Here is a 15297-nt window from a genome sequence, read left to right on the forward strand (position 1 = left end):
AAGCACTGCTAATGCGCCTGGAACAGCCCAACCAATTGGCTCTAGCCACGCTGAGCCAATGAGAACTGAGGGAAAATCCCGAGACAGGAATGGCCTCATATGACTTGGATGCCCTCACCTTTGAACAAGTGGCAGGAGCTCTACCAGAGCTAAGGGGATCTTGAAGCAAACAAGCAAAGGCCGCGGGAAGAAGAAGAAGGACAAAAGGAAAAAGGAGGAAGAAACTTCCGAGTCAAATTCCGAAGAAGACACCTCGGAATCAAAGTCCAGTCAAGAGTCGGATGCCGAAGAACAAAAGCCCCGAAAAAAGAAAGGCAAGAAGCAAGAAGAACTAAAGGCCGCCCTAGCCAAGATTGTCGGAGGACATGCAGGATCCGAACTCAAACCAAATGTCTGGTGCACAAGGTGTAACAATCAAGGTCACATGAAGGAGGAGTGCCAGTTAAAGAACACTCATGAGATATGCACTATCTTTGGGAGGAATAATCACACTTTAGAAACATGTTTCTACAATACTTGGAACAAGAATACGAGGGTGATGGAAAAGGCAACAGCAAGCCCTAGTCATCAACCAAATCGCCATAGGACCTCAAATCAACAGACCGTATGAAAGAGGTGGTGGTAGATTTGTACCAAGCGGAGCTTGTTTCTACTACAATGGGCTAGGACATAGACAAAATGGTTGTCCCATATTTTAGCGCCATCAGCAAGAACTGTAAGAGGCAAGGCTACAAAGGGAGGCAAACCCAATAGGAGCTGATGTAGCTATAAGCATGGTAAAAGTGGACCATAGGACATGTAAAGAAAAAGAAAAGCCAAAAGAGGTGATATGTTGAACCGTGGCCAGCACACTATCTTCCACACTCCTGTGATGATGGCATAGAGGGCCTCTGAATCCATTCATCTGCATGCTTAGACAAGGTTGATACATGTAGTATAGGGTAGGTGAACATCAACACCAATGATGGTGTCCCAAATCTAATTGGCATCATTAAGCTTCTTATCCAAGCACCAAATGGTGGCGGGAGGGGCCTTGCAAAACATGCCATTTCTCTAAGAAGAGACTGCTAGTAGACGATAATAAGAAAAGAAGTTTTATACCAAGCTAGAGCTTTGATACCATGTAAAAAAATAGAAGATGTGGTCTATATATGAGAACACTCACAAGAAGAAGGATCTTTCATATAATAAAAATTTAAATCCTAAATTGCACAATAACAGAGATAGAGAAGAATAATGTATTTTTGAAGTCATACAATAGATGGCAAATCCCCACACTTGTGTACTCCTGTGAAGGGAGCTTCGATGTGGCTGACTGGTACTACTAAGATGGAGGTTGTATGCTAGTAAAATCTAGGGAATAAACTCTCAGTGATGACTAATAAACTATGTGGAGAAGGGGCTGATTGTGTATCTATACATGGGGGTGGCCCCGACATGACTGCATAGGTCCGCGGTTATAGTTAGTGCCACTGTTATCCATAATGTAGAATTGGCCCATAAAGATGTACTAAATGTGTTGCAATTTTCTCACCTCTCCCACAATCATCCAAGCTCATCTTGGGCCATGTTCGGTCCCTGCAATGTCAAGACAAGGTGTCCAAGAGTAAAGTCTACCTAGTCTACTCCATGTGTGGACTGTTATCTCCATTGCCAAATCTAATCCGAGCCATCTCTAAACCATCTAGCCTCTCATAGGCCACCTTCTCGTGTGAATACAAGGATGCTGGGCATGCTGGGCTACTCAACCATGGCTACTCCTCTCATAATGGTCATACAAACATGCTGGGCTACTCAACCATGGCTACTCCTCTCATAATGGAGGTCATACAAACATGATCTAGCTAATGCTTGGATAATACAATATAAGGGTGGAGCATTGAGATATCCAACATGGATTCGAAAGACTGTGGGTAGAACGACGACTTCGATCTAGGTTGAGGTCTAATGACAATGTATCAACAACTATTGAGGAGGACTTGAACTTGAGCAGAGAAGCAAAGATGCTACTATAACTTAATTAAAGAAGTAGAGATGCTACCATAACTTGCACAGATTCTAGTGAATCATGCAGGACATTATTTTACAAGAGTGATGACACAAATGCAATACTACCAATATTGCACAAGGGTTATCACTGCTATCCTAGATGGAGGAGCAAGAGTCAGTATCGTTACTACCAAACAATGATAGAAGAGGTGGGATAAAACAACCATAGAAAAGAACATACCTAATCGAAAAAATGTTTGATGGAACAATATCAAAACCTATGGGTGTTTTGCAAAATCTAAAAATTAAGATCTTCTCATTCTGGTTTTTACATACCTTTATGGTTATAAACTTTTCTATAGCCAACCCGGCTCATATGACATCATCCTTGGAAGACCTTTTATGAGAGAAGCCAAGTTGGTGTATGATGATTGGGCTTGGAGAGACGAAAAACTCTCTCACTTGTAGCAAGAGTAGCATGATCCACGTGTAGCTCAATCTAATGGGATTTGCATCCCTTTCGGAGCTAGGGATTCAACCCGTACCGGTGCACAAAAGCTTATCCACAAAGGGAGAGAATGCTAAGAACACTACTACCTTGACATAGACTTAACACACACACAAGCTCAATCTTGCCATTGCTCACTCACTCATCATCCCACTCATTCATGCATCCAATACAAGAAGAAAGCTAAGCTAGTGCATACACAAGCTCAAAGCATACTTCATTCTCAAGCACTTACTTCCCTAGCATGCACACAAACCTTGAAGCTATCAACAAAGAAACATGCACACTAGAGAATAGACATGAGAAGAGAGACAAACATCATATCATTGCATGGAATTAAAAAAAGAACATTGCTCTTACAATAATGTAGATGGGGAGAGAGAAGAGCTTGCACCTCTATGGAAAAGAGGGAGAGCTAGTCTCAAGAGAGCTCAAACATGAGTTTAGCCCAATGTATCCATAAGCTCTCAAATGAGCCACTTTTTATACAAAAACTCTAAAACTCCCAAAACTTCCCATGTGGGATTATTCTTAAGCCCACTCCCACACTCATCTACAACTTTGAACTCTTTACAAGAGCCCTAAATAAGCTCATCACGCAACACTCCCCCCTTCCTATTTTGCGCACGTCCTCGAGCGCGGTAGAAGCAAAAGCTGCAAAAAACAATGGATACAAGTAAAGCCTTTTATTGAAAAAAAACCAGAAATAACAATCTCACATGTGAGCATACAAGTGAAAGGCTGATTAGAGTTTTAAAGAGTGCTAAAAGAGGTGAGTAAAGACTAGTCAAAGTGAGACTAAGTGGTAGATAGTGCTATGCAAAGGCAAGTGTGCTTGCACACCACAGGTTATGACCGTAGTCTCAATGTCCTACAAGTATTTAAGTTATTCCTAAGTGGCAAACCTACTCCTAAATATGAGCAATGGTGATTGGATAACTTTGTGTGTGTGTGTGTGTGTGTGTGTGTGTGTGTGTGTGTAAAAGATGATAAAGAGGAAGGTTCCATCCCAATGAGACCCAAGCAATGGCCAAGAGACCTCCACCAAGAGAATCTAAAGGCCGCTAAGTATCTCAAGGGCGACAGACCCTTTTCTTTCTTTTTGACATAAGGAGTACCCCATGAAGATGAGGGCATCGGTCTCGAGGGCCCATAATATACCCCAGAGTCCTACCAGCATCTATCAAGGCGAGATAGAGTCCTTGAAGGTTGTTTCTTAATCTTCTAGACGTCAGTGTTCACCCCATGGAAACCAAGGCATCGGCCCTAAGGTGCTAAGACAACCCCAGGTCCTACCAAGCATTCCACATGGCTGTAGACACGTCATGTCTCGATTCACTTGTATATATTTTTTAGGGCATGATTTTCGTAAATTTTTTATTAATCCTAGCACCTAGCCCATACCTAAGAGATAGCTACCACTAGGGATAACTAATATACTTCGAGAGCATAAGAACTTGGCATACTCCGTTGGTATATATCCTACACCGTCTTCAAATAGAAATACCTTCTACTAAGTCCTCTAAGAATCTAGAAATCACTCACCACATTTTAACAACTAATTTAAAACTTAAACCAGCCAACTGTGTGAACATGCAAACAATGTATCCAAAAGTTAAAAGCACATAAAGAACAAAAGATTATGATTTGAATACACCTATTGTAGTGCTCGTTGATGTTGTGCATTTGCATTGATGCATTGCTGATGTTGTGCAGATTGCTTCTCTTTGCTCTTTGTAGGCATTGCATGTCTCCCCCCTTCCTAATTTGTGTGCACGGTAGGTGGACTATTGGGGCGTGTTTGTATGCTCTTGTTTAGCTGAGATCTCTACAAAATGTTTATTAACAAACAAGAAAAGAAAAGAAAGGAATAAAATTTGTTATTGGTGCCAATCACCGAATATAGCCGAGGGGAAAAACCCAGTGGGAGAAAAGTGCCCTGGTGGCTTGTTGATCTTATTGTGGAGTTGATAAGCTTACACTTGTACTGGTGGTGAATCCATGTCCACTTCTGTTGGGAAGATGGTATCAATCACTTCAGGATGCAGGGACAACCCTGTACAAAAACCGGCCTCTGGAGAAGGTGGTAGAGGAAGGAGTGCTTCCTCGCTAAAATATGGCATTGGTTCTATGGGAAGGTTAAGCAGACAATTTTGATTTTGGAACTGCTCAATATAGGTACTCATAGTGATCCAAAGTTGACATGTTGAGACTTGGGGAAGGAGGGCTTGCAAGATAGGTGGTTGCAAGTCATTTATGCATGTATCCCTCCATTGTTGTGCTTGAACCTTCTCAGGTAATCTACGTTGATTTGGTCCTCTCTCTGGTACTCTCACATCAAGAAGGTTATGGCATTGGGGTGTAATTCCCACAATTTGTTTCATTAAGCCCGTGCCATATCATCAAAAGGAAGAGCGGCATAGCCAACAAATGTGTGAAGCTTCTCCTAATACGAATCGTGCACACTCTTGACAATGTGGAAATGGGTGATGCTGTTGATAGAATAAAGTGACAAAGTGATGCCCACAACAATTTTCACCTAAGGGAGCATAAAAGTACCTAGAATGAGTTTGAAAAGGAGGAGCACTATAACCCCCGCGATGTTCAGGTTGAGTACTATCAGGGTCAATGCATGGTGGACATGTATCTCGCCAAGTATCCATCAGGAGGTATCTGGTCGTAGAACAATGAAATTTAGAAACACTCATATCCACCATTACAATCCCAATCAAAAACATTGTAGATAAGATCATCTCAAAAAGAACACAATCCTCTAAAGGCATAAGGAACCACATTAGTAAATGTGAGAGTATTCAAACACTGATCTACCAAAGAGCTTCAATCTGAATGGTCGCCATAGGTCCACATTAGGACCCGCTAGTTGTATCTGTCCACTTGTCAAAATTTCTAAGATGGATTCAGACCATTTAGGAGATGTCTCTACAAGGAAAAGTGTTGAATCTAACATATCATCATCCACACCCACCACAGGAGCTTTGCCAGAGGTGATTCGAGACAAATGATCTGCCCTAAGATGAGTTGTTCCTTTTCGGACTGCCACTTCAAAATCAAACTCAAGAAGAATGATAAACCACCTCACAATCCTTCTAGTTGCACAAGGCTTATTCACCAAATATAGCAATGCTTGATGGTCCACAAAAAATATGAATTTGTTTGCCAAAAGGTAATGGCGAAACTTTTTCACTGCATATATCATGGACAACCCTTCTCTTTCTGTTGTGGTATAATTCTTCTCAGCATTGTTCAACTGTCGACTAGCATATGAGATTGGGAAATCCTTATTATGTTCTCTCGATTGAGCCAAAATACATCCAATTGCAAAGTTTGAAGCATCAATATGGACATGAAAGATTTGGTTCCAATCTGGTGTCCGTAAGATGGGTGCAGTCACTAATGCTTGCTTCAACTTTTCAAAGGATTCCTCACACTCATCAGTCCAATTAAACTTTACAAGAAGAGCATATAATGGTCTGGCTAGGACAGCGTACATGTAGATGAATCAACGATAATAGCCATAATGTCCCATGAATATTTGTACCCCTTTAGGGTTGATAGGCCGAGGTAATGAGATAATGACATCAATTTTATCCATATCTGTTGAAATCCCATTGCGAGAAACAATATGGCCCAAAATTTTCCCTTGTCTTACCACATGAATTTTCACTTGTCAGGATTCAAGCATATACGATAAACTTGACACTTTTGAAACACAAGTCTGAGGTGTTCTATATGATCATCACGCTCTTGTGAGTGAACACATAAATCATCCATGAAGATCTCAAGAAATTGCCTAAGGTACTCCTTGAATACATGACTAATTAACCGCTGAAAGGTTGCTGGTGCATTTATTAGACCAAATGGCATAACACGATAGGCAAAGATGCCATCTTCAGTAGCAAAGGCTATCTTGTGTTGATCCTTTGGATCAATTGACACTTGATTGTAACCGGAGAATCCATCCAAGAAACTATATGCCTTTTTCCCTGCAACTCGTTCCAAAACATGATCCGTGAGATTGGAAGTGGGTAATGATCACGTACAGTAGCTGCATTTACCTTCTTGAGGTTTACACATACTCGAAGTTTTTCATTTTTCTTGGGCACCACTACAATAGGGGAGACCCATTCAGTGTGTTCAATCTCATAGATAAATTCTGCCTCTAAGAGCTTGTCTATTTCTTCTTTTATCTTTCGTGCAAAATTCTCATTGTAGGTATAAGGACGTTGCTTGGAAGGCTTTGCATCCTCTCGCAATGGAATTGTATGCTGACATATGCTTGGATCAACTCCTTTGAGGTCTTTATAACTCCAAGCAAAACCATCGCGATACTCCTTTATTGTTTGAATTAATAACTTCTCCTCATCTAAGGACAAGTCTGTGGCAATCCACACATAGCGAGGCTCTTCTCCTGGCTTAGCGATATCATTTTTTTTTGCATCTTCTGGACCATCATATGAAACCCCTGGCACGCTTGGTTTTTGTCGCATGGGCTGTTGAAGAACAATCTTCCGATCTTGAAGAGTGTACTGTGTGAAGTTGGGGGGAACATTGAGACCTTGTTCTTGTCCACTTGAGTCATCACTCATTGAAGACCATGCGGTTTTGAGCTCTCCTTTGCAATCTTGCATCAGATTTTTTTGTTCAACCGTTATCTTTGCACTTTCGACATTCTCTTTTAAATCGATTTTAGACTTGAGTTTTGGTTTTTGTTTCTTCGTTTTTTGCGATTTTTGCTAACAGTTTTTAGCTTTTCTCCTGCCTGGAATCCATCTGATCGTTTTACTTGGTCTTTGATACTATCTTGTGCTTGGACATAGTATAGATATCCATTCTTTCCTGAGAAGTGAGGTGGTGGTCGAGAGTGTCCTCCTTTTCTTTTTGTAGTCTCTCACGTCATTCCCTCTCATCTTGTTTACGGATTCTCTTATGGTCGGCTTCGAGGGATCTCTACTTGAACCTCCCTTCCTCTCAAGAGTAGGCGTGCCTTTCCTAACTCTTCCTCACGGATTATCACATCATTATCAAAATCAGAGTCCCATCCATCTTCCTTATCAGTATCATTAGAGCAGATTCGAGTGTTAAATCCTCCACTGAGACTTCCTCTACATGTATTGCTGTTGTGGATGCATCCCCATAGTACAAAACATCTAGAAGGTCACGTGGTTGTACCATTCGTATAGGAATAATGTCATATCCATCTGAGTCACAAAATTGAATTGGTTTAGGTAAAGCACATGTCGATAATGTTGCAAGGACATGACTCCATTCTAGTGGATCAATTAAGTGCTCAGGGAAGGGTTATGGAATGTATGTCTCATCTGATACACTTCGATTACCCTTAAGTCTCTCAGTGTTGAAATCCCTACATGAGGCTCCACACATCCATAGGTTTTCTCGCCCATCTGACAATGTAACTCTTGAGCCCTCAGATGAAGCAGAATCAAACTCATCTATTGGAGACCTTGTTACATCACGATATGAGTGATTCTTTAGGTTGACCCTTGTGATGACAGAATCATGTCGGAGGTACAAATAATTGTATCCCCAATCTTGAATCATTTGAAATTGTCGCATGAATGGTCTACCCAATATCACTTCATAGTTTGGATGTTTTCCAAAATCCACTACTGCAAAGGTGTGCTCATATTCAATCCCACATGTGGTGACCAATATGTTCTCAAGCAGCCCAAGGGGATGTTCTAAGCTTCCATCTGCTAGCTGCAAGCGCATCTTGGTACTCCTAATAGTTGGTTTGCCCCACTTTTCCCAAATGGACCTTGTCACAATGCCCACTCCTGCACCACTATCAAGTATTGCAGTTGAAGCTACTTTTCGCACTTCTAATGGGAGGGTAGCATTTCCCTGATCGTCCTCACAAAATTTTCCTACTTTGTTGATAGGAACTGGCATAACATGCTTTGTCTCCTCAGGGTGTATAGTACAATGATGGTGACCCTTTTGTAGCAATACCTGCTCTGACAAACATGTGGCAATATCATTCCACAACTTAGGTCGAAGCTTTATCAAATCAAGCAAAGGTAAGTTACAAGCCACTAGTGCTGACAAAATAGCTTGCACGATACCCATATCCATCTCCTTTGTCAACCTTTAATGCATGGAGGGTATCCTCAAGGTTTGAGAACAGTTCTCATATTCTCCCAAATATGATGGTAAGGTTTTCATTGTATGCTTACTTCTAGGAGAAACAATTGTTTGAACTTCCTCCTGGATGCTTGGGCGTCTAAAGTTGTTTTCTGTGCCCCTGGTAAAATCCACCTCAGAGAATGGAGGTGAAATAATAGAGGACATATTCTCATTAACTTTCTCATGAACTGCTGCCCACATCTCATTTGCCATGTCCTCGTTAGCATCAATAACTTCATCATTGCATGGGAAGACAAGGCTAGGCGGTGGCAGAATACCTTCTTTCAATGGGGTGGCAATTGGTGCAGACTTCTCGCTATGAGATTGTGAGATGAGCTCACTTTTCATTTCTCGACTTGATGACACTTCTGGTATGGTTTCTAATATTGGCTTAAGAGAGGTTGGGCCCCGAGGGATAGGTGGAGGTGGGCCCTCAAGTATTGATTGAGCTGCTCTAATGAGTTGCTGATGTACAGCTAGATTGATCTTCTCCTCACCACGAGGGTTTGGGTATTCTTGAAGCTTCTTTGGTAGCTCAGATAAAGCTGCAATGATAAAGCTACAATGCGACTTCTATGAGCATCAATGATGGCATCTAGAGTCTCGTTCACCTTATCCACAAAAACAGAACCCCCAGAACTATCCTCGGTCGTACTAGCCTCATCTTGTTTAGCACTAGGCCCAGGTTTAGGTTGATGCTCCTCATGCACTTCTTGGGATGTAAACGCTTGATCCTTCATGTTTTGTTTAGAGACTTCTTGAGAACTAGTGGATGCACTTTTAGTTCGCTTGTTGCGGTTCTTTTTCCTCCTAGTGGTTCTTTTTCTATTGGAATGTAGGGTCTCGTCCACTAGATTTGCCTTTGCATCCCTAGTTCAAGGTGTCTCATCAGTTTGCATTTCAGCATTTCGTGTCTGTGATCTAGTCATGACTCTAAGTGGCACGACATCCTCATTCTATGATGAAGGTGGTGATGGAACTGCCCCTACAAAGTTGAGTGAGACCTTTGGTTGAGAGGTGCCTTCCTCATGTGGTTTCAGCAAACAATCCTTTGGGAAGTGTTCTACACAACACCCTAGACAATATCTTTCAATTGGTGGAAACTGTGGTACTGTTGTATTGGATCGAGCTGCTTGCCTTGAGCGATGTGGATAATCACGAGCCCAATGGGGTTCTTCGCACTCATAAAACAGGGGGCCATTAGTTTGGCTTCTACTTTCCTTTGCTGCCATTGACCTGAGGGGCCTGGAGTCCTAGGTTGGTAGCCGCCTAGCAACATCAAAGAATTTTGTTCCCCTGGCCAGTGCTTGGCTTGGATATGCGGGACTTTCAAAGAGATTTTCCTTGGATGAATATGATGCATATTCCTCCTCCACATAGCTTGGGTTTACCAAGTCTCTACACATATTTGAATTGTCGTAGTCAACAACCCTCATAGGAGCAGTCCCAGGAGCAGGAGGTTGAGCTCCAAGAACAGGTCGCGCTTGCTCTTGTGCCATCGGTGGCTTATGTTCAAAATTAGTATACTGTTGATGCATTTGTGGAGTCACTCCACCCCTTTGATGCTCACGCTCCTGTCTCATTCTTGCAATGCGAGTACATTCCTGTGTGGTGTGGGTAAAGTTCCAAGCACAAGCCTGACACCACTTCTTTGTGGGTTGGTTTGTGACTAGCGGAGAAAAGGTATTACATTCTTCGGTTTTATGGTTACCGCCACATGCTCCACAAGACCTGTAGGTAGTACACTCCTCATTCGTTGCTGCTGTTGTTGTGGCTGCATGGGTGGGCGATAGGTTTGACCCAATCTCCTTAGTACTAGGTTAGCTATCTGGTCTGGATTTACTAGCGCACTAGACCTTGAACTTTGGTCATCACCCCACTGATCTCTAGGTTTCACCTCAGGGCCAGTACCATCTTGGAATTTGAAGTTATCTGTGAAATCCATAGCATCATGGCAACACTCATTGAAATTTGTATGCTTCTTTGCATAGAGATGTGTGTGTAGTGTTGAATTTTTGAGTCCTTTTAAGAAGAGAGAAATTAATCGACTCTGGGTGGGCTTCTCATCTTCTGGGCAACGACGGCCTTAGATGCAGTCGGCTAATATTGCATTAAGCATTAATCTATTGCATTATTGCATAATGCAATAAGCTTAAGCCATAATGCATTAATACATTAAGCACAAGTTTAATGCATAATTCATAAGCTCACACCTAATGCATTGAACTTAATGTATTATTCAGATTTTCGTTTCTAATCTATGAACAAAAAATGAACACAACGATGATAACAACCATGGAAAGCATATACATGAATGAGAAAACATTAGCGGGAGTAGATCTCAACCGCACAAGTAAGTACTAATCTATTTTTTTTCTCTCTTCTAATCACTAGCTCCAAGATTCCACACTCATGCTAACCCTAAACCTAAAAACAAAAAGAAATAGTGGTAGTAATGCAAGCTTCTCAACCGGTTTTGAGTCTTCTCCCCGCCGACAGCGACGCCAATGGAGAGACGGAAAACTCTCTCACTTGTAGCAAGAGTAGCATGATCCACGTGTAGCTCAATCCAATGGGATTTGCATCCCTTTCGGAGCTAGGGATTCAACCCGTACTGGTGCATAAAAGCTTATCCACAAAGGGAGAGAATGCTAAGAACACTACTACCTTGACATAGACTTAACACACACACAAGCTCAATCTTGCCATTGCTCACTCACTCATCATCCCACTCATTCATGCATCCAATACAAGAAGAAAGCTAAGCTAGTGCATACACAAGCTCAAAGCATACTTCATTCTCAAGCACTTACTTCCCTAGCATGTACACAAACCTTGAAGCTATCAACAAAGAAACATGCACACTAGAGAATAGACATGAGAAGAGAGACAAACATCATATCATTGTATGGAATTAAAAAAAGAACATTGCTCTTACAATAATGTAGATGGGGAGAGAGAAGAGCTTGCACCTCTATGGAAAAGAGGGAGAGCTAGTCTCAAGAGAGCTCAAACATGAGTTTAGCCCAATGTATCCATAAGCTCTCAAATGAGCCACTTTTTATACAAAAACTCTAAAACTCCCAAAACTTCCCATGTGGGATTATTCTTAAGCCCACTCCCACACTCATCTACAACTTGGAACTCTTTACAAGATCCCTAAATAAGCTCGTCACGCAACAAGGCTATGGACCACATATATTTACAAATAAACTCATAAATCCTTAAAGTTGATTTGCTCTCATGGATGCATCCTCCCATGGGTAGGTTGTTTAAAAATAATTCTAAATACCAGTGACAAGAGCCACAACAATACAACTTTGTGAAGAAACTAAAAAAAGTAAAGCAAGGAAGGGAGAAGACATGTTATATGCATCTCTTCCCTCAAATGAATTTTGTGAGAATTGGATGCATTTATTAGCAACAATTGATGTGATGGAGAGGGTAGGAATGAAATATGTTTTGGAAGATCCCAAGGGAGAGTAAGTGAGATCACCAATCTGAGAATGATGAGCCCACTGTTACCAACACCTAAAAACATGTGAGCATGTCAATCGGTGATAGATCTATATTTGAATTAGATGAAGCCATTAGGAACCATGTCTTCAGACACAAGGTTCACAAATGGCTAAAGAAAAAATGCTATCGGGTTAGACAAGAGAGGAGGCATTACGAAGGGGACTCACTGATGCTCAATGGCTAAGATATGTTGAGGCTATTGAGGTTCATGAAAAACTCTCTAAGAATTGGGTAGAAGAATTGAGTCGAGTAGTGATGCATGAGGAGGAGGAGATATTAAGGAAGCTTGAATATAAAACAAAGCCTAAGCTATCCACATCTGAGAGACATAGATAGAACAAATCCCTAGTGGAGGCTAAGAAAGAAGCCAAGATGATTCTAGCTCAAAAGTATGATGACAAACTAGACTTAGAAAAGGTTCTCGAGCACTTCAAGACCTTTTACAACAATGAGAAGAGTGCAGTCCATTTGAGAGCACAACAATCCAAGGATGGATGATCAAGTTTCTCATACACTGGACCAGTTGAGGTTAAGGAGTTAGACATTACTATGACCCTAGGGTGCCCACTCTGGGGAGGAATAAAAACTAGTGTACATTGCGATCAACCTAACTTTGAAGGAAGAGGGAGAACTGGTAGAGATGATGAAAGGGTATAAAGGTTGCTTCACTTGGACCTACAAGGAAAAGAAAGGTATACTACCGAAGGAGGTTCAACACACTATTCCAATAGTTGATTAAGTTCTATAAAGAAATGACCTTATCAAATAACCCGAAATATTCAACAATTGTAAAGGAGGAAATTGATAAACTCATTGTTGCAGCAAAGTTTATTTACGAGATTGAGCATACAAATTGGGTGTCTCCAATCATTGTAGTGCCAAAAAAGAATGGCAACAAGCAGGGTATATGCGGATTTGAAGAAGGTCAATGCGGTAATGCGGAGAGATCATTACCCTTTACCATGCACTGAGCATGTTTTGGAAAGAATGGTAGGGGTGGAAGCTTGAAGATTTTTGGGATACAATAAAGTTTCCATAGACCATGAGGATTAGCACATAAAACGACATTCACAATTGCACGGGAAATGTTTGCCTACAAAGTCATGCCATTCAACTTGACCAATACTCCAATAACATTTTAAACATTAATGTGTACCACATTCAAAAGTGGTTAGAAGTCTTTATAGATGATCTCTATGCATACTCACGAAGGAGAATTTAGATTACCTGACAAAGATATTGCAAAGGTGTCGCCCATATTGCATATCCTTGAAGCCTTCAAAGTGTCAATTCTAGGTAAAATATGGTGTTATATTGGGACACATAGTATCAAAAAATGGAATTTCCACTGACGTTGCATAAGGGAAGAAAAATTCCTATGTGCTCTAGAGGAAGAACACTGCAAAATTGTGAGAGGAGATTTTGCTAACAAAGTGACAGCTTGCAAGATTCTATAAGCCAACTATGTTTGGAGTTTCTATGGAATTGAGTAATGAAGCGGTGGGACACATGAGTGTGGACACAAATTGTACATAGGATGCCAAGGGCCAAGCATAAGTTGTATTAGGCCAAGGGTCCAAGTGTAAGTGAGGCGCATAGGATGCCAAGGGCCAAGCATAAGTTGTATTAGGCCAAGGGGCCAAGTGTAAGTGAGGCACATAGGCTCATGGGCCAAAGGCCAAGTAGGGTGAACATTAATAAGTATGTGTAAAAAGGGGGCCATGGCATATAGGCCAATGTGAACTGTTAATCACAATTAACTCATACTAATTAAGAATTAGAAGCTAACAAGCTTTCATGGCAATCTTGCCCTTCTCCTTGCTCATGGATGGTGCTCCATGTTACCACTCCATGCTTTGAGTGGTCAATCATGGTTCATTGCAATCAAAGATTATGTTGCTAAGTCTATGCCTTGTCAACTCAACAAGGATCCCACACACAAGCCCGATGGTTTGCTTTAGCCCTTACCTATTCTGAAGGGTAAATGGACGCATATTGCTATGGATTTCATTATCGGATTGCCTTCTATCAAGAGGGGATGGGATAGCATCTATGTGGTGGGTGGTTGACCGATTGGACGACAAAAGCTGCCCATTTTGTACCAATAAAAGTGAGACACTCGGCATCTATGGTGGCACACTAATTCATGGAAAATGTGTTCAAGTTGCATGGTATGCCACAGTAGCAAATAGTGAGTGACCAAGACGTGAAGTTCATAGGCACATTTTGGCATATCGCCTGGAAATCGATGGTCAAACTAAGAGGATCAATAAGTGGCTTGAGACTTACTTGAGGCATTATTGCTATGAAACGCAACATGCATGGAAAGATTGGTTGCATTTGGCGGAGTTCGCCTACAATAGCACCTATCATATTAGTATTGGAATGCCACCTTTTGAGGCTATGTATACCTACAAGGTGCATGTACCGATCGTAGCATTCAAGCAAGAGAATGCAAGTCCACATGCAAGGGAGGAAGTGGAAAGAATGCAAACTCTTTTGCAGACATGCAAAGAGAACATCAAGAAGTATCAAGAGAAGATGAAGCATTATGAAGATGCACATCGAAGACCATTGGAATTCAAAGAAGGGAAATTTGTGTTCTCTAGGATACCTAAGACTCGATATGGATCTATCAGATACATGATGTCTTTCACATATCACATTTGAAGGCATATGTTGGGCTGGAGGTGCAAGCATTGGATGAGCTTCCACCCATGAGTGAAGATGGCATGGTGGAGTACATTCTCGAGAAGGTGTTGGGAGAAAGAGAGATGTTACGCAGCCACACTTTGCATGAATACCTTGTCAACACAAGTGGAAACATTTACCTCAAGATGAAGCAACATGGCAGCCTGCTTCTATCTTGGAGGGGATGCAACACCTTTTTGATGCATCCGAGGTGGACTTTTGAGTCAAAACAGGGAAAAATAGCTTGCTGTAATTTATTGTTATGAGGCATAAGAGAGGCTCAAACGGATGATATTGACATATACATTTCTTAGCCATAATTAACAACAAGTTAGTAAGCATTACATGAAGTTTTGGAGGTCTCAAAGGCTCAAATCATGCTCTCTTGGATAGCTTTGGCAAAGAAGTGTGAAGTGTGAAGAGAT

This window comes from Cibotium barometz, chromosome 20 (assembly GCF_041138505.1).
Source record: "Cibotium barometz isolate CiBa-2024 chromosome 20, ASM4113850v1, whole genome shotgun sequence".
NCBI classification, from domain to species: Eukaryota; Viridiplantae; Streptophyta; class Polypodiopsida; order Cyatheales; family Cibotiaceae; genus Cibotium; species Cibotium barometz.